This window comes from Bos indicus x Bos taurus, chromosome X (assembly GCF_003369695.1).
Source record: "Bos indicus x Bos taurus breed Angus x Brahman F1 hybrid chromosome X, Bos_hybrid_MaternalHap_v2.0, whole genome shotgun sequence".
Lineage (NCBI taxonomy): Eukaryota > Metazoa > Chordata > Mammalia > Artiodactyla > Bovidae > Bos > Bos indicus x Bos taurus.
The window spans coordinates 76,307,675-76,328,571 of record NC_040105.1 but is presented as its reverse complement, the minus strand read 5'-3'; the positions used below and the strand labels follow the sequence as shown (position 1 = coordinate 76,328,571).

General features: G+C 35.9%; 1 protein-coding gene and 1 non-coding gene across 4 annotated transcripts in view; one reads left to right on the top strand and one right to left on the bottom strand.

The window, feature by feature from the left end:
- The first annotated feature begins 5,952 nt into the window (after positions 1-5,952).
- HDX (highly divergent homeobox) overlaps positions 5,953-20,897 on the top strand; it is a 217,587-nt gene continuing 202,642 nt past the window's right edge. For 2 of the 3 annotated variants that reach the window (XM_027534472.1, XM_027534471.1), the window contains exon 1: positions 5,954-6,109. The gene's annotated coding sequence lies outside the window, so the exon portion shown is untranslated. Of the gene's footprint in view, positions 6,110-20,897 lie in introns of all 3 variants that reach the window. The other variant, XM_027534473.1, reaches the window with a different exon arrangement.
- LOC113888336 lies at positions 19,191-19,297 on the bottom strand. Its single transcript, XR_003509962.1, has one exon. It is a non-coding gene; the product is annotated as a U6 spliceosomal RNA (small nuclear RNA).

Genomic DNA, 20,897 nt, shown 5'->3' with positions numbered 1-20,897 from the left:
AGACTAATATTCTTATCTATAGATTTTCCACCATATATGTAAACATGTGACTCTGAGACGCCAGTTGAGAAACAGTCTGGGGTCGATTTTCCAACCCCAGGATCATATCTTGTTTTCAAGATTATGAACTGTTCCCTCTGGACTTGTTCCAAGTCTCATGCCTTATAACATTCAGTTTATCAAGAATTATACATTTCTTTTGCAGCACTTGCCGAGACCTGCTTTTGTTTTATTCTTCCTGTCTCCTACAGTTATTTATCTTTGTGGTCTTGGTTTTGCATTCTGGAGAACCACGCAATAAGTCACATGTGTCTTTTCCCCAGGGTAGTTCAGTTAAGTTCAGTCACTCAGTCGTATTTGGCTTTTCACGACCCCATGGACTGCAGCACCCCAGGCTTCCCTGCCTCTCACCAACTTCTGGAGCTTGCTCAAACTCATGTCCATCATGTCAGTTATACCATCTAACCATCTCATCCTCTGTCGTCTCCTCTCCTCTCACCTTCAATCTTTCCCAGCATCAGGGTCTTTTCCAATGACTCAGTTCTTTGCATCAGGTGGCCAAAGTATTGGAGTTTCAGCTTTAGCAACAGTCCTTCTGATGAATATTCAGGATTAATTTCCTTTAGGGTTGACCGGTTGGATCTCCTTGCACTCCAAGGGACTCTCAAGAGTCTTCTCTAACACCACAGTTCAAAAGCATCAATTCTTCGGCACTCAGCTTTCTTCACAGTCCAACTCTCACATCCATACATGACTACTGGAAAAACCATAGCTTTGACTAGACAGATATTTGTTGGAAAAATAATACCTCTACTTTGTAATATGCTGTCTAGATTGGTCATAGCTTTTCTTCCAAGGAGCAAGCATCTTTTAATTTCATGGCTGCAGTCACCTTTGGCAGAAAATAAAGTCTCTTACTGTTTCCATTATTTCTGCATCTATTTGCCATGAAGTGATGGGACCAGATGCCATGATCTTAGTTTTCTGAATGTTGAGTTTTAAACCAACATTTTCATTCTCCTCTTTCACTTTCATCAAGAGGCTCTTAAGTTCTTCTTCGCTTTCTGCCATAAGGGTTTGTCATCTGTGTATCTGAGGTTATTGATATTTTTACTGGCAATCTTGATTCCAGCTTGTGCTTCAGCCAGCCTGGCATTTTGCATGATGTACTCCGCATATAAGTTAAATAAGCAGGGTGACAAAATATAGCCTTCACATACTACTTTCTAGATTTGGAACCAGTCTGTTGTTCCATATCCAGTTCGAACTGTTGCTTCTTGACCTGCATACAGATTTCTCAGGAGGCAGGTCAGGTGGTCTGGTATTCCCCCTTTCTTTAAGAATTTTCCACAGTTTCTTGTGATCCACATAGTCAAAGGCTTTGATATAGTCATTAAAGCAGAAGTAGATGTTTTTCTGGAATTCTCTTGCTTTTTCGATCATCCAACAGATGTTGGCAATTTGGTCTCTGGTTCCTCTGACTTTTGTAAATCCAACTTGAACTTCTGGAAGTTCATGGGTCACCTACTGTTGAAGCCTAGCTTGGAGAAATTTGAGCATTACTTTGCTAGTGTGTGAGATGAGTGCCATTATGTGGTACTTTGAACATTCTTTGGCATTGTGAACATTCTTTGGCACTGCCTTTCTTTGGGGTTGGAATGAAAGTTGACCATTTCCAGTCCTGTGGCCACTGCTGAGTTTTCCAAACTTTCTGGCATATTGACTGCAGCACTTTCACTGCATCATCTTTTAGAATTTGAAATAGCTCAGCTGGAATTCTATCACCTCCACTAGCTTTGTTCATAGTTATGCTTCCTAAGAACCGCTTGACTTCACATTCCAGGATGTCTGGCTCTAGGTGAGTGATCGTGGTTATCTGGGTCATGCAGATTTTTTTTTTTTTGTACAGTTCTTCTGTGTATTGTTGCCACCTCTTAATATCTTCTGCTTCTTTTAGGTGCATACCATTTCTGTCCTTTATTGAGCCCATCTTTGCATGAAATGTTCCCTTGGTATCTCTACATTTCTTGAAGAGACCTCTAGTCTTTCCCATTCTGTTGTTTTCCTCTATTTCTTTGCATTGATCACTAAGGAGGGCTTTCTTATCTCTCCTTGCTATTCCTTGGAACTCTGCATTCAAATGGGTATATTTTTCCTTTTCTCCTTTGCCTTTAGCTTCTCTTCTTTCATCAACTATTTGTAAGGCCTCCTCAAACAACCATTTTCCCTTCTTGCATTTCTTTTTCTTGGGGATGGTCTTGATCTCTGCCTCCTCTAAATGTCACAAACCTCCATCCACAGTTCTTCAGGCATTCTGTCTATCAGTAGTCTTTCAAATATTTGAAGATACATTCTCTCCAGATCTTGCTGTCTTTACATTAAGCAATTTCAACTTCTGGAGCCTTGCCCCATATCATATTTTTTTAGGTGCCTCATCATTCTTGATTTCTCTTATATAGATGCAGCCATCTGTGAATATTTCCTTTAAAATAAGAAGTAATCAACTGAACAGAGTAAATGTGGTCTGATCAAGGTACAGGATACCTTAGTAGTTTTCTTGCTTTATATGATTTTTCATAATGCAGTTTGTCTCAATTATCTTGTTTATGATCTATGGTATACTAGAAAATATTGGATTTATAATATTTTGAAATAAAGCATTTCCTGCCTTAAGTATTTATTGCTCATCATTTACTTCCATAACTGACTTTCACAAACATAAATGAAATACTTACTGTTGATCCCTGTCAAACTTGATCTTGTTCCATTTGTATGTTGGGTCTTTTGAGATCTTTGAAATCTCGGTTAATATATATGCTTCAAATATTCCTCCTAGATTGCTTTCACATACACATTCAATGAACATTTAATTAATATATTGTGAACAGAGTAGGTACAGATGCATAAGTCATGATACTAGAAACATCTCTGATTTCTCAATGTTTATTACTTTAGCCTAGATTGAATCACACAATCTATACTTTCCTATATTCACTCATTCAAAAAGGCTCATTGAATGCTTACTACATGCCAGGTGTCATTCTAGGTACTGGGGCTATAACAGTAAATAAAAAAGATAAAATCCCTACCCCCTTGGGGAAGAGCAGAATAAGCATGCAAGCAAATTACATGATTTCTTATAGTGATGTTAAAAAATAAATAAAGCACACCAGGAGGATAAAGGAGAGAGACTGATTTGGGGATACTATTTTAAGTATATTGGTCCCCGAAGACACATCTGAGGAGGCAAATTTTAGCAGACACTCTGGGTGAAGAAATGTGCTATGTGGAGATCTGAGGGAAGAGTTTTCCAAGAAGGCACAAATGTAACATATATAAAGACAGAACAGGCTTCCCAGAAAGAAGTGTGATGGAGGCAAAGGCTTAGTTACAACATAATGAACTAAGGCAGAAAAAAGTGGTGACAGTTAAGTAGTAACAATGATTTAGAACTTTATTTTTACTCTAATGGGAAACATTTGGAGGGTTTTAAACTGGGAAATGATATGATCTGATTCAACGTTTTAAAGAATGTTTTAACTGATGTTAAGAGAAAGTATTAAAGAAGGACAATAGAAGATTATAGGAAATCATGTAAGATGCTTTTGTATTGTATTATTCAAGCTAGAAGTGATAGTGTATTTTGTATAGTAGGAAAAAGGAAGTAAAGAGTGCTCACATTTGGAGCATATTTTGAAGGTACAGCATACAGAATTTACTAGTGTCTTGGATATGAAGTGTGAGGGGAAAAGAAGAATGATTACCAAAAAACTACCTCATTTTGTACTCTGGTTTATTAATTTTTCAAGGGTAAGGAAGCTGCCACTTTTCTCTCAAATCACTTCAGTTCAAGGTATGCAGTAGATACTTAATGAGTATGTTAACTTGCTATAGGTAGCTCGTCTCTAAATTTTCCACTTCCACTCTTATTATTCCTTCTTTGAAATATCTCAACTTCAGTTATTTCTCTTCATTTATGCTCTTAACATCCTGATCTAGACTCAAGTCATACAGAACCTGGATTACCACTACAACTATCTAACTGATCTCTGTCACAATCAGCTACCCCCAATCTGATTCAAACAGCAAATTGATGACTGACAGATCACTTGAAAAATCTTCTTTCAGTCATTCTTTCAAAAACTGCTTACTGATTTGTCTACTTTGTGTCCAGGACTCTTCTAGATGCCAGGGATATAATAATAAAACAGACAAAAATGCTCACCCTTGTAAAGCCTATATTTGCAATAAATATATAGAGAGTATGTAGCAATAAGTGCTATAAAGAAAAATTTAAAAAGGAAGGGGTATAGTTAGGTATAGGGAGTGTGGAAAAGATAACAATTTGAAAAATGTTGATGTGTAACCTCTTTAGATTTTAAAAAAGTTACATATAATTAATGCATTTTAAAGAGGTTACATTTGAGCAGAGATGTGAATCAAGTAAGGAACTAAGTCCTAAAAAGATCAGAGGGAACAATAGTACAAGGGCTCTGATGAGGTCAGGAGCTTAATTTGTGTGAGAAATGGAGAATAGGCTGTGTGACTAGAAATTGAGTTAGTGGTAGAGTGGCAGGAAAGGAGGCCAGAGAGATGGGAAAAGCCAGATCATTTAAGACCTTGGGGTTAATTTGTATTGTGTAGCATATGTGAATGAAGGCCATTGGATAATCTGGAGCTGGTCATGATCTGATTTTTGTTTTTAAAAACACTTAAACTGCTCTATAGATTGGCTGTAAAAGTTTGAGGTACCTTGCCCTAAGGCCCTTAACAGCTTTTAATAAGAACAAAGTTCGCTGCCTACATTCAAAGGCTTTAGTATCAATCTACCTTATCGCCCACTGGTTCCCAAAATATGCACTCTGTTTGTTAGGCTGATTTCATCATGGACCTCCTGTATATATATACTTTCCTACTTTTGCCTATCTTCCCCTTTAAGACAATGTGTATATATATATATATACTTTCCTACTTTTGCCTATCTTCCCTTTTAAGACAATGTTTTCCATCCTTTTGAATCCTTTCCACCATTCAACAATCAGCTTACTTTTCAATACAACAGAATTCTTCCACAACTATCCTCACCTCACTGATGCTTTCAGTCATTGAATGACGTAACTCCTGTCTGTCTTTTATGACTGAACACATGGTCATGTACTTTATTGTATTGTTGTGAAAGCTTAATGTGTGCTAGTCATACTGTATCTATGAATGGTAAGTTCTATAATGGCAGAAGATCAATGAATTCTGTATATCTAGTGGCAATATCGCTCAGCATATTTTGGGAGTGTATCAAGTGTGTTAACAGGTAACATATAGCTTGAGGGTTTTTTTTTTTTTTTTTTTTTCTGTTATGGTATAATGGTGATTACTCAAACTTCCAACAAAACAGATATTAAGGTTAGGTGAACAGAAACGATAATTTTAATTTCTTCAGTTGTCAGAAACAATGGGAGACATAAACCAATACACTCACTCTTAGGCTTGTTTCAACAATACACAAACTCTAAAGGCTCAATGGACACCTTGATTTCAGTAACATTTGTCTGATGTTCAATACATTTGTCAATTGAACACGGACCACAATATATATATATATATATATATATATATATTATATATATATATATATATTTCTGTATGTGATCACTTGATTTTGGCAGTATGCAACAATTCTGCTGCAAGCGAATCTCAACTTGGAAGACCAGGCAGGACCTGCTCAAATGGCTGGCATATAACTACTATAGTCACAGGGATGCTGGGCGTTCACTTCTACTCAGGAAGCTATAGGTACTGAGAGACCTGGCTTCGGATGTAGCTGATATGTGCCGGGAGAGGCAGCCCCATTGCAGGCAGCTATCTCTCCTCCCCTATACCCACTCTTGGGTCCTGGGCTGAGGCCAGGGACTGTCCGGAGCTGATCTCGGGCTCCCATTGGCCGCTGTCTTTTGTGACGTCACGATCATGATGAGAATTGATGATCGGACACGCTGATTTCATTGTCTGAGGAGGCAGTGAAGACCCAGGAAAAATCTCGCTGAATACGCCTGCCCCAGAACTGCCTTGATCTAGGATCTTCTTTCCTTCCTGTGACCGCACCACGCCCGAGGTAAGCACCCTGCATGTGTGGGTGTGAAAGGTGAAGGAGGGCGAACAAGGCGCCGAGCTAATGCTCTGCCCAGTGCCAGGCACGGAGGTTCAGCGGCCTAAAAAGGCTGCCAACAGACTGGTGCGGCTTTTGGGGGAACCAACTGCTTCTACCTTCCAAGTGAAGCCTAGAGGCAGCATGAGGTTAAAAACGAGCTGATGAAAGGGATACAGTAGACACTGGCAGAGAGCGAAGGATTTTGCTTCTAGACAGGGCGACGTTTGGGACACGCTTCTGGCCCCAGAGTAAGAGGAAGTGGCGCCTCTGTCTCGGAAGAAAGGAAAGAGGTGAATTCTACCACTTCTAGATTTCACTGGATTGTAGATTTCGCACAGCCCTACTCGAACGCGCAGAAGGTGCCGCGCCTGCGCAATAATAACCTTTGTGGGGCGGGAGCTGGGGTGTGGGTGGGTGAGGAGTTCCTGGCTAGGAGAATAGGCTTAGAATTTGCGCATGCTCTTTTTCCTTTATCTGAAGGGGGTGGGGCTGAGGTCTGTCTGAGCAGAATTTGGGAAGGATTGGTAAACTGGCCTTGTAATGCTTCAAGCGCTAATTGATGGAAAGAATCTACCAGTTACTTTGAAAGAGCATATCCAGCCCCAAGTGGGCCTGAGAATTTTAGGAAGGCAAATTCTTAATCTTCACTTATCGGATTTAGAATAATGGAAAGAACTCGGAGAGGAGTTTGGAATAGAAATTATTGAGATGAGAAACTATTTGGAGAAAACACTATTCAAGTGAATCCAACTTTTAGTTTTCAAGGAACTCTGATTAGGTGTGCCACTCAGTGATGTTTGACACTTAAACTGTTTGGAGAGACTCAAAGTGAAAAAAAAAAAAAAAAAATCCTTACCTGTCTTCTTTTTCCTTCTTGAAAAAGCCTCTTATAAAGCTTTGGTCTCTGTTTCAGGCTTGGTGCTAAGTCCTTTTCCCTTCTTCCTTTGTGCGGCTTTTAGAACCAAGGTCAAATCTTATTTTGAGAGACCCCTGTTCAACTTCCCTTCATTGGGAGGGACTATATTACTGGGCAAACATGAGGAACAATCCTGCCTATCTGCCCTTGTTCTTTCCTTGGTAGATAAATTGTATAGTATTGTTAATAATTCTGCTCCAGGGTCTGATCATGAACTCTTAACTATTTTATAAAGAAATCTGGATTTTTACCCCATTTCTCATAGTTAAAGGGTTATTAAGTCCTGGTGAGTTTTCCTTTGAAAGCCTCTTCTACCATTTTCCCCTTAGTTTGCAGTCTAAATTCTCATCACTGTCCATCCAGTCACTTCAGGAGCCTCCCAGCCAGCCTTCTAATTCATCCTGACAGTCTAATGGCTTAAGCACTTCCTTCAACAAATCATTTTTCTTCACCAAAATATTATTGGCTCCTTATTTTCTATTGTTCATAGCCCAGGTATACTTGGATTGCAAAGAGCTTCCTAAACTTACTTAATTGTACCACAGGAACATGATCTTTATTTCTCAGTGCACAACTCTCCCTAATGACCCCTGAACAATCTACCTACAGAACTTCACTCCTTGTACCACTACCACTCCCTTCACCTAGGATGCTCTCTCTTTGTCTAATCAAATCTTACCCACTTTGAAAGCTCAACTTAAGTTACACCTCTCATAAGTACCTCCTAAGTATAATCCAACTCTTATTAAGCTCAACTTTTCTAGAACTCCTGTGTCAGTTCTTACATTTGCCACTTTTCTTATAGCCTGCATTAATTTTTGACTGTGTGTGTGTGCTAGACAAAATTCCTCAACTGGATTTTAAATCTGTTCTTAAGAGTTGGTACCATGCCATCTACCATATATTTTTTTATCCAAAGTACCTGGATGACTATTTGAAATATCTATTGCTATATGGTCTTTGTTTTCCACTTTCTTGGGAAATGAAGTAATATAGTTATAAAGAACTGTGTATACATGGGAACTTATTCATCATTGGTCAAGCAAGGGACCCTTCAGTGGCTGAATAAACCTCAATATGAGTCAAAGAAAATGCAATACATATATCTCTATATATTGGGTGGCTTGTGAATATATTTTGTCCTCATAAACAAGACCAAAGGAACATTATCCCAGAAGTGGTTCTGTCTGTAATTTTCTCAGTTTGAAAAGTACTAAGACATTTTCCTATTTCTGTTTTTCTCTTTGATAACATTGCTTTATGCAGTTCTCTTAAATATACCAATTATTCACTCTTTTTATTGCAAGATTTCTTGCATTTGCTGCTTTACATTGACTGTCACTGATAGTTTTCATCTTGAATCAGAGCTAATCATTGTGATGGTTTCCATAATTGCTATTTTATAACATTTCAACTGTCACTTTCCTACTCCTTGGGCTTCAAACTGCATTGTTTCATGGACCTCAATTTTATTTGAATGAAAGTGATTGTGGTTTAATACGGAGGTTTTCTATAGATTTTGCTTTGTTACTTCACTTTGAGGCACCATCCCAATATCATATCAATGTTTGAGGTTGAGGAACATGCATGAAATGCAGCTCAAAGGGTATTATTATAACTTGTAAACTTGAAAATTATTGTCAAGTAAACTATGAATATTAAAAAAATATTTAATTAATTCTGCTTTTTGAAAATTCTACTCCCAGAAGGAATTATGTTTTTTTTGTAGTAATGTATTTTTTATGTTTTTATGTATTTTTGTGATCCCCAACAGGATAAAAATAATTGAATTGTTTATTTTGATTTTACTGTAGAGTCTGATAAACATGAAACTAGTGGTGTCTGAATACACTACATCTAGCATAGTGATTTGGAAGTAAACTGTGAAAATTCTAGAGAGATATGTTCTGCATTCAAAGGGAACTGGAGAGGTTAGTATATTCAAAAACTATCACCAACAACTGGGACCTTTCTAGCCTGCATAAAATTTCAAGACAATACACTGAAACCTGTCTATGCAAATGGAATCATTTTTGTGCCCACAAGTAGCCAAATTGCCTGGATTAACCAGAGATCCAAGTACATAGCAGCTGAACAATTAACATTATACTGTGTCAGTCAAATGCTATTTTGTGCCAATCAGATGCTATAAGTTACATTTGACATCTGTAAAGAAATTTACAACAGCAGCTGTCTTACCTTCTTGATCCCCTATCATTTTGCATGAGATTTATCTCCAACTGGGTTGATACTTAGAATCTTTAAATGTGTTATTTTTTAGAGAGGCAAAAATTGAGGAAAATATTTTCTTAGCTTCTCTTCCCTTGGAACTGGGGGAAATTTGCTTTAAGGTTCTTAAAACATCCATGGAAACATGTAACTTACATGCCCTGTGTAGGCACTTTTCTCAAGCAGACAAGCATTTGTGTATTGTGCTTGCCCCAAATCATACAAGTAGTAAGTGGCAGAGCCAGTATTTCAAAGCAAGCATCATTCTAGAGGCTTCACTCTTAACTACTAGGTTCTAGATTGGAGAGCTAGAGCGAGGCCGATCTTCATTTATTGTTTTAAAACATTGTGTGTGTAAAATTTCTCCAGACTTATCTCTATTTATGATTCTGTAATGCCTGTGACATATTCCTTTCTCTCTCAGTGGAAATGAAACTTTTTTAACAGATAGGCCAAGTTTTAGGAGAAGGGATCTTTGTTTTGACTCCAGTGGCTTCAATGGCAGAAGGCATATAGACCCATACATTATTTTTCCTACTGTCAAGTACCAAGCACTAGTGAAAGTATTTCTTCACAGAGTTTTGTGAAAGGACAGATTGAGGTGTTTCATCCTACAATAATACATTGCTTTATATATTATACTTTCTTATTTGGTTAGCTTGGTCTACTTATTGTGTCTTTTATGGATAAAATTTGTTGTTTAGTCACTAAGTCATGTCTGACTCTGCAATCCCATGGACTGCAGGACACCAGATTTCCCTGTCCTTCACTATCTCCTGGAGTTTGCTTAAACTCATGTCCATTGAGTCAGTGATGCCATCTAACCATCTCGTCCTCTGTCTCCCCTTCTCTTGCCCTCAGTCTTTCCCAGCAGCAGGGTATTTTTCAATGAGTCAGCTCTTCACAACAGGTGGCCAAAATATTGGAGCTTCAGCTTCAGCACCATTCCTTCCAATGAATATTCAGGATTGATTTCCTTTAGGATTGACTGGTCTGATCTCCTTGTTGTCCAAGGGACTCTCAAGAGTCTTATACAGCACCACAGTTTGAAAGAATTAATTCTTTGGTGCTCAGCCTTCTTTGTAGTCTAACTCTCACATCCATACATGACTACTGGAAAAACCATAGCTTTGATATACAGACCTTTGTCAGCAAAGTGATGTCTCTGATTTTTGATACAGTGTCTAGATTTGTCATAGTTATTTTTCCAAGGAGCAAGTGTCTTTTAATTCTGTGGTTACAGTCTCCATCCACATTGATTTTGGAGCCCAAGAAAATTAAAAATCTGAGACTGTTTCCACATTTTTCCCCATCCATTTGCCATGAAGTGATGGGGCCAGGTACCATGATCTTCGTTTTTTGAATGTTGAGTTTTAAACCAGCTTTTTCACTCTTATCTTTCACTTTCATCAAGAGGCTTTTTAGTTCTTCTTCACTTTATGCCATTAAAGTGGTATCATCTGCATATCTGAGGTTGTTGATATTTCTCCCCACAATCTCAATTCCAGCTTGTTCTTTATTCAGCCTCGCATTTCGCATGATGTACCCTGCACATCAGTTAAATAAGCAGGGTGACAATATACACCCTTCATCAAGGGTGTATATTTCCCAGAATACATCCTTTCCCAATTTTGAACCAGTTCATTTTTTCATGTCCAGTTCTAACTGTTGCTTCCTGACCTGCAAACAGGTTTCTCAAGGAGGCAGGTAATGTTGTTTGGTATTCCCATCTCATTAAGAATATTCTGCAGTTTGTTGTGATCCACACAGTCAAAGGCTCTAGTATAGTCAATGAAGCAGAAGTAGATTTTTTTTTGTTGGGATTCCCTTGCTTTTTCTATGATCCAGTGTATGTTGGCAATTTGATCTCTGGTTTCTCTGCCTTTTCTAAATCCAGCTTGTACATCTGGAAGTTCACAGTTCACATATTGCTGAAACCTAGCTTGAAGGATTTTGACTATTACCTTGCTAACGTGTGAAATGAGTGCAATTATATGGTAATTTGAATATTCTTTGGCGTTGCCTTTCTTTGGGATTGGAATGAAAACTGAACTTTCCCAGGCCTGTGGCCACTGCAAGTTTTCCAAAATTGCTGGCATAAAGAGTGCAACACTATAACAGCATCATCTTTTAGGATTTGAAATAGCCCAGCTGGAATTCCATCACCTCCACTGGCTTTGTTTGTAGTAAAGGTTCCTAAGTCCCCCCTGACTTCACACTCCAGCATGTCTGGCTCTTGGTGAGTGACCACACCATCGTGGTTATCTGGGTCATGCAGATCTTTTTTTGTAAAGTTCGTCTGTGTGTTCTTGCCACCTTTTCTTAATCTCTTCTGTTTCTGTTAGGTCCTTGCGTTTTTGTCCTTTGCCTATCTTTACATGAAATATTTCCTTGGTATTTCCGGTTTTCTTAAAGAGATCTCCAGTCTTTCCTATTTTATTGTATTCTTCTCTTTCTCTCACTGTTCACTTAAGAAGGCTGTCTAATCTCTCCTTGCTATTCTCTGGAACTCTGCATTCAATTGGGAATACATTTCCCTTTCTCCACAGTATGAAATGGATGAAATAGCTATGCCAATTAGGAGAGTAATTTTCTGAGACTCATTCTCTGAGTAGCTTTTCCCATTCATAAACCAATTGTTTGTTGTGTTGAAATCCCCTCAACAGAGAAACAGTTGGACAAGATCTAAGTAATTGTAAACTGTGGTAGAAGAAATATATTCTACATTAATGGGCAGTATTACATTAGGTATAGAATGTTCAGCCCTGACTCATCCTCACTATTCTAAGACAACATGAAGTTATTAAATTTTTAATATGCATGTGTTATGAAAATAATAAGTCAAGCATTTTGATTAGAACTTAGAGGCTCACTCTTATCACCAGTGAATTCTTAAGAGATGCTCCCTGGTGGATAGAGGGTAAAGCGTCTGCTTGCAATGCAGGAGACCTGGGTTCAATCCCTGGGTCCGGAAGATCCCCTGGAGCAGGAAATGGCAACCCACTCCAGTACTCTTGCCTGGAAAATCCCACGGACAGAGAAGCCTGGTAGGCTACAGTCCATGGGGTTGCAAAGGGTCGTACATGACTGAGTGACTTCACTTCACTTCAAAGAGCCAGTTTACTTTTCTGGTAGGGTTTGGTGCTTCTGTGTCTATTAAATCCTTGCTATTCAAAGTGTGTTCCATGGAGTAGTAGCATGGGCATCACTTGGAAATTTCTTAGAATATTGCTGAATTTCTGGCTCCACCCAGGACCTACCGAATCAGAATCTGCATTTTAATAAGATCCCTGCATGATTCCCATGCATGTCAAAGTCTAACAAACACTGTTATAAAGTGAAATATGAATTCCTGTACAACCTAAACTTTTAAGAGCTGATAATCATAGAAAAAAGTGAACTTCCTTTTGTCCATTTTCACATGTGTAAAGTAATATATAATCAAAGTATTATCTGTTTAATATGCATCAGTTTTGCTCCATTCTAGAGACAGCATTATCTCATTGAGAAGATAGCTACACCTATGTGATGGGTAAAATTGTTAAAAGTCTGAAAGAATCCATTTACTTTGTTGATAGTAATGACTTTACTATTGAAATGTTATGTACCCTAATTACTTGACTTGTCAACAGTGTTACAGAAGAGTATAGCTTTATTGAGGTCATTGTCACTAATATCTTCAAGAGGAACTGAATTAGTTTTCTATTTGCTCCTGTAATAAATTACCACAAACACAGTGACTCTAAACTACACATGTATTATCTTACAGTTCTGGTGGTTAATGGTCTGAAACAGGTCTCACTGAGTGAAAATAATGATGTCAACAGGGTTTTCTTTTCTGGAAGTTCTAAGGAAGAATATATTTCCTCATCTTTTCTAGCTTTTAGGAGCTATCCACATTTCTTAGCACGTGGCCCTCTTTCATCTTCAAAGTCAGCAATGACTGATCACATCTTTCACATTGCATCACTCTGACATTCTGCCTTCATCTTTCAGATTTAAAGATAACTGTGATTACACTAGGCCCACTAAAATAATCTAGGATAATCTCTCTACTTTAAGGTCAACTGATTATGAGCCTTAATTCCTTCTGCAACTTTAATTCGCTTTTCCCATGGAGCATAAAATATTCACAGATTCCGGGAACTGGGATACAGAGAGGTAAGGGTCCGCACAGGAACTGATGGCCTTTGGGGCTGATAAAGGAAGCCAGTGTCTAATCTTGTTATTGGGAGAAGCAATTAGTCAGTATTAAGGGAGAATGCCATGTAAATAGGAAGACGGCCATTTACAAGCCAAGGAGAGAGGCCTACATCCCATCTTTTCCCTCACTGTCCTCATAAGCAACCAACTCTACCAACACCCTGATTACAGATATCTAGACTTTACAACTGTGAAACAATAAATTTCTGTTTAAGCCACCTAATATTTGCTACTTTGTTATAACAGCCCTAGCAAACTGATATAGTCAAGATAGTCCTTTAGTTGATATCTAAGTTGATATCATCCTCAAAATCACTTATTTAATAATTTTGTGTTTTATAATATGCTAAGTATTATATAAAGTGAATTAGACATCAAAGTGTTTATAATATATATTAGGCATTTTTTGTAAAACAAAGTAAAATATCACGTCTGGCCCTGTTTATTCAACTGTGAAATGAGGGCACAATCTTCATAATACCTAGCTTTAAAATCTATGATTATATTTATTAATTAAAATTTAATGTTATTAAATTAATATATTAATAAAAAGCATTAAGTGCAGTCAAAATTATGTTAATGTTCTCTTCAGGAAACAGTATTTTAATAATTACCATTCTTGCCATCCATTTCCCATTTTCTAACTCTCACCTTTAAAGAGAAGCAATAAAGATGTTATTGAGAAATACTGTTGTTCTTTTGACTCTCTTGACCACTTTAAAATTAAGACATGTTCAGAACACAGTACATTAATACCACTATAATATGCAAATGTATGCTTAAGAAATACATTTTAAATGAAAAAATTAAAGTGTGTGGTGTTACACTTATATTTTGGCAACTTTTGAGAGCAGTGTCTTGGAGAGGAAAGGATTACTTTGCAAAAAGTTTTGCTCTGATTTCTCACTCTGCAAAATATATTAAAGCAATATGTGTTCTCAAAATTCATAGGTGAAGCTATACTTTCTAGATAGCCTTGAGAATATTTTTTTACAAATTGTTATCAAGTTACATGAATCAAATTAGCAGTAAAATAACAATTGCTGAATATGGTCATGATCAAACCTTGTATAATATAGTCAATATGTTCAGATATGGTCTGATTAACACCAGTGAATATAATTGTGATGAATACCCAACAGCACCTTTGTTACGTAACAGTCTGTTGTGCTTCATATCAAATTGAAAAATATGACTAAGCAAGAGAAATGCAGTGCCAACAAAATCATTAGGGGTTACTATTTATCCCATTCTTCAAGCGTACATACATCTATGATTTGGCTATAGGTTAAGTTTTCTATCTTAATGTCAAAGACTTAGCATAGGGTGGTGTCTCTGAAATTGCAGTCTGCAGATCATAGGGTTCCAAGGATATGTTCTTAGGGGTGTGCAAGTTTTATGAAGATTTTTAAATTTGAGGGTTTTATTTCACTGATAATCTTGAAAAGAAAACCCATAAGATTCATGTATTCACTCACACACAGAGCCTTTCTACCAGGTATGGTGACAAAACTGCTCTTTTATAGTCATAAATCACAATTAAAATACATTTGATGGAATGAGTTAAGTACATTAAGACAGAGTTCCTCAAATAGAGACCCAAAGGTAGATTTGGACAATGTAGGAAAGATTTTGTTTTTGCTTTTGTTTTTCTCTTTTAAAGAAAAAGAAAAAAAAAAGAATTTACCTGTGACTATCAGTTTTGAGTTGCACTCCATGAGTCTTTTAAACTACTATACAGTTTCTTAATCTATTCAAATTATTTGTAGGGATAAATTTATGCTTCCACTGTTTGATGAATTAAAAGTGTGTGTGTGTTGTTTCAACACTATACATGTTATAGACAGTGTCTTTTGAGAAACCTTTCTCAAAATTCCCTGAAGAATAGGATGTATATTTTTACCCTCAAAGCCTTTGCAGTTTTTGCAGTAAAATCAGAAATTGAAATATTAAAAAATCAAATAATTCATCTCTTTGATTCTAGGTAACACTACCCTTAAGTCTTAATATATACTATATAAATCTGATTCACAAAACATTAAAAGACTATCTAGTTTAAGTGAATAAATATGGCTTCAACATTTTAAAAACAAATTTTAATTACCTATGAAAACTCTTGTTGAGAGTGAGAAAGAGTTAGGAAAGAGTAGGATAGAGTTATGTAGATGATAAGAAAAGGTTGAGAGAACTAAAAAGGATAAATTCATAGTACAGTGGAATTCAAGAGATATATAATTTTAATATAATGAGTTACTCATTAATAATTACTTTTGCAGTGTGCAACTCTGAGAAATTTTATAAAGCTCTCCTCAATAGTAAATTAAAATGCAATCTGCATTTAAAAATCTTAATTTAGAATGTTAATTACTAGATGTTAGTGGTCAGGGCTTATGGCAATGGCATCGCTATCATGAACTGGTGAAAGATAGAAATGATTTACTTGCACAATTTGCTTGGAGCTAAAAATGTAAAAAGGAATAGAAATTAGTCAACAAATATATATGGATCAAGGTAGTATTTAACTCATTGGGAGATGCTATGTAACAATGGTCACATATTCTGTATGATTGTATGTAAGTAGAGCTGAAGAAAATAGGAAAATCGGTTTTCCAGGTGAGGCCCTGTTTATGCTTCTGTTGTCCAACAGGTTATCTGTTTGAAATTGATCTTTTTTACTTTGTTATGAGTTTTGATATCTGAGTGTATTGATAAGGTATTTGTAGTTTAATGGTATTTTATTATTTGTGATAAAAGCAGCATCATTAAAAGCTAACAAATTATTAAAATTGATGAAATATCTGAGGTCAAACATCTACTTGCCAATACTTTTTTGAACATTTACATGTGGCTATAGATATATGTCATTGTAGATATATCCTTTCATCTACTTATATGAACAATGTATACATAATATTGTCTTGATATTTGCGCCATGTCACTATGAATATGTATTTAACTTTTATGTAACTGGATAATATTAACATCAATTGTAGAGAATTTTAAAGTGTTTTTTAAAATGAGATCAGTGTACAATTTCTTCATGTCCTGTGAAAATTATATAGATTGTTAAAATTTCCTCTTTCATATGTCTATCTTAGTGATTGAGGCCAATTATATCTCTATTAAAATGGAAGATAAGAGATGTGTACAATGCATTTCAGTAGTTATAGCCCAATAAACAAATAAAGAATATCCCTTCATAGTCTTTGAATAGATGCAATGCCTGTTACTTGACTTCATGCTTAGAAGATGATGAAATGTATTTTTTTTGCAATATTTGCAAATTCTGAAAAGTTAATTATAAAATAGCTAAATAGAAAACTGCTATTTGTAAAGATGAGGATCATTAAATGTAAATGATAGATTAAAGTGAGAGCTTCTGAGAACAGATTTGCCATAGCAATTCTTTTGCCTGTATTCAAATTTCATGAAGTTCAAAGTGTCAATTCATTATTGCATTTTTAATAAAATTTGTTAAATAAAACACTATTTAACAACTTAGTTTTTAATAGAACTCTGCTGTAATATAATACCCTTTAATTTTCAACATTAAATTTACATTAACAAATTATACAGAGACATCTATATCATCAACTCAATGGATATGAGTTTGAGCAAATTCTGGGAAATAGTGAAGGACAGGGAATCCTGGTATTCTGCTGTCCATGGGGTTTCAAAGAGTTGGACATGACTGAGGAACTAAACAACAATAAATCTACATACATGGATGCCATGCCTGTTGGTGTTGTGCTTAATTTTTTGCATTCTCCCAAATTTTAAAAGATCAAACTCTTATTACACAGAAGATCCAAATTGCAATTCTAGAGACAAATGTAAAACTACTATGGAAGCAAACTAGATGTCCATCAGTAGATGAATAGATAAATAATTTGGAATATTACTCAGCCATAAAAAGGAATGCATTTGAGTCAGTTGTAGTGAGATGGATGAACCTAGAGTCTGTTGTACATAGTGAAGTAAGTCAGAAAGAGAAAAACAAATTTCATATATTAATGCATATATAGAATCTAGAAAAATGGTACTGATGAACCTATTTGCAGGGCAGGAATAGAGATGCAGATATGGAGAACAGACTAGACATAGTGGGAAAAGGAGAGGATGGGACGAATTGAAAGAATATCACTGACATATACACTACCATGTGTAAAATAGCCAGTGAGAAGCTGCTCTATGGGCACAGGGAGCTCAACCCAGTGCTCTGTGACAACCTAGAGGCACGGGATGGGGTGGGGGATAGGGAGGAGGTTCAGGAGGAAGAAAATTTATATGTACTTGTGTCTGATTCATGTTGTTGTACGGCAGAAGCCAACACAATATTGTAAAACAATTATCCTCCAATTAAAAATAAATAAAAAAACTTTAAAAAATACTAATGGACCATTAATTTTCTGCCTATAAAGTCAACCACCTAAAGTAAATGTACATATTCTTTGAAAGACAGAAATTATCAAATCTTGTTTGAGAAGAAATACAATAACTGAACACTTTATTAAATAAATTGACTTTATCATTAAAATTCTTCCTTTGAATAAACCTCCAGACTTCCCTGGTGGTCTAATGGTTAAGACTCTGCACTTCTAATGCAGGGGATGTGGGTCTGATCCCTGGGAAGGGAAGTTCCACATGTCACATGACAAGGCCAAAAAAAGATAGAAAAGGAAACAAAACCAGAAACAACTTAGTCTGAATCACTGCACTAGTGAATTAACTCTACAAAACACATAAGAATGATAAAAATGTACAGATTCAAGATCCCTTGAAACAAGTTAAACTCAAAGGAAATCATGACCAGATATTATAATAAAATTGCTAAAAATCAAATGTATCGTGTTGAAAACAGCTGGAGAAACACAAATATATAGGGAAACAAAGATTTGAAAATGACCATGAATTTCTCCCTGTGCAAGGATGACATGCAAACTCATGAAGTGTTCCATATTTTAGACTTTTCTGTAGCTCAAATCGTAAAGAATCTGGCTATGATGCAGGAGATCAGGGTTTGATCCCTGGGGTGGGAAGATCCTTTGGAGAAGGGAATGGCAATCCACTGCAGTATTCTTGCCTGGAGAATCCATGGACATAGAAGTCTGGTGGGCTACAGTCCAGGGGGTCACAAAGAGTCAGACACGACTGAGTGACTAACACACACACACAATGAATTTCTCATGACAAATTATAGAGACCAAAGTCAGTGAAAAAAGCACTTCAAAAATATAGAAAGACATGTACCTAAAAAGCCAATGAACTAAACTATTCCAAAAACACTTTCAGATAACAAAAAGGAAGCTGGGAAAAGGGAAATAGAACAAAAAGTCAGAAGGACCAACAGAAAACAGTTATTAAAATAATATGCCTAAATCCATCCATATTAGTAATTATATTAAATATAAGTGATCTAAACACACTAGCTTAAAGACATATTGTCATACTGGATGTTTTTATAGTTTACTTATATATTTTTTTATTGTCTGTATCCCTTTATTAGTATCAGTTCCAGGAGATTCTTCTCCCAACTTCTGTATCTCCAGTGCATAGAACAGAACCTGACATATAACCTGGCCTATAACCTGGCATATAATGTATTTCATTCGTTCAAACAAGCACAATTTTTCCTCATATACTAAGACTCATCCAAATGTTAGGGGGTTTATAGTCAATAATATTAAAGTTTACTGTAAAAATATGGAATGCTTCACTAATTTGTGTGTCATTCTTGCTCAGGGGCCATGTTAATCTTCTTTGTATCATTGCAATTTTAATATATGTACTGCTAAAGTGAGCACATCATATTGGATTTTTAAAGCTCAACTGTATCTTACATATAGGACAACTATATATGAAGACATAAGTTAAAGGTAAAACGATAAAAAATTATATTCAATAACAGAATATTCAAAACAAAGCTGAAGTATATCCTTCAGTGTCAGACAAATTAAAATATAGAACAAGGAATAGTATGAGGAATAAAGAGGATATATTACATAATGAATAAAGGATAAATTTATCAAAAGACTGTTAACAGTATTAGCTGTGTATGTGCCTAAAAAAATCTTCAAAATACATAAAGCAAAACTAATACAATTAAAAGTTGAAACAGACAAGTGTGCAATTATACTTGGGGACTTCACCATTCCTCTTTGAATAACTGATAGAACAAGTAGTCAGAAAATCAATATAGATACAGAAAATCTGAGCAACATTATTAACCAACATGAACTAATTGACATTATTAGAACTGCCTTTCCAACAACAGCCAAAGATACATTCCTTGCAAAATGTACATGGAATATTCTTTAAAATATTCCTTACATATTCTGCCTGGGCCATAAGACAAATTGTAAAGAACTTAAAACAGTTGAAATAAGTACACTGAACTGGAAATCAATAACAAAGATATCTGGAAAATACTTAAATATTTTAAACAATAAATGGGAAAATCAGTATTTTGAACTGAATGATGATTAAAATAAAATCATGTCCTCATAGTTTTGCTTCACATTTGCCTGATGCTTAATAATGTTGAGCATCTTTTAAATACCTGTTGACCATTTGTATGTCTTTTTCAGAGAAATATCTGTTTAAGCTCTTTGATCACTTTTAATTGGATAATTAGTTATTTTTGCTATTGAGTTTTAGGAGTTCCTTACGTATTTTGGAAATTAACCCTTACCAGATATATGATTTCAAATATATTCTTTCATTCTGTAGGTTGTGTTTTCATTTACTTGATTGTTCTTTGCTAGGCAGAATTTTTTGGTATGATGTAATCCCATTTGTCTGTTTTTGCTATTGTTGCCTGTACTTTTGGTGATATAACCAAGAAATCATTGCCAAGACCAGTGTCCAGAAACTTTTTCCCTGTGTTTTGTTCTAGGAGATTTACAGTTTCAGGTCTTGTGCTTAATTTTTTTTTAATTGATTTCTGTGTGTGTTTATGGTATTAAACCTGTTAGAATGCCTATTATTAAACAACCAAAAGATAAAAAGTATTGGCAAAGCTGTGGAGAAGTTGGAACCCTTGTACATTGTTGGTGGGATATCAATTAATGTTCAGCAGCTATGGCAAACAATATGGAGATTCCTGAAAAATAATAAAAATAGAATTACCATATGATTTAGCAATCCCACATCTGGGTATATAGTCATCTTTTTGTTTTCATGGATGTGAAACCCAGGGATAGGTTGATATAGAGAGTCAATTATAATGGACTTGAGCATCCTTGGATTTTGTTATCTGTGGGGGTTCCTGGAACCAATCTCCTGCAGATAGCAAGAGACAACTATATCCAAAAGTATTAGAATCAGGATCTTGAAGAGATAGCTGCATACCCATATTTATTGCAGCACTAGTCACAATAGCCATAATATGGAAATAACCAAGTG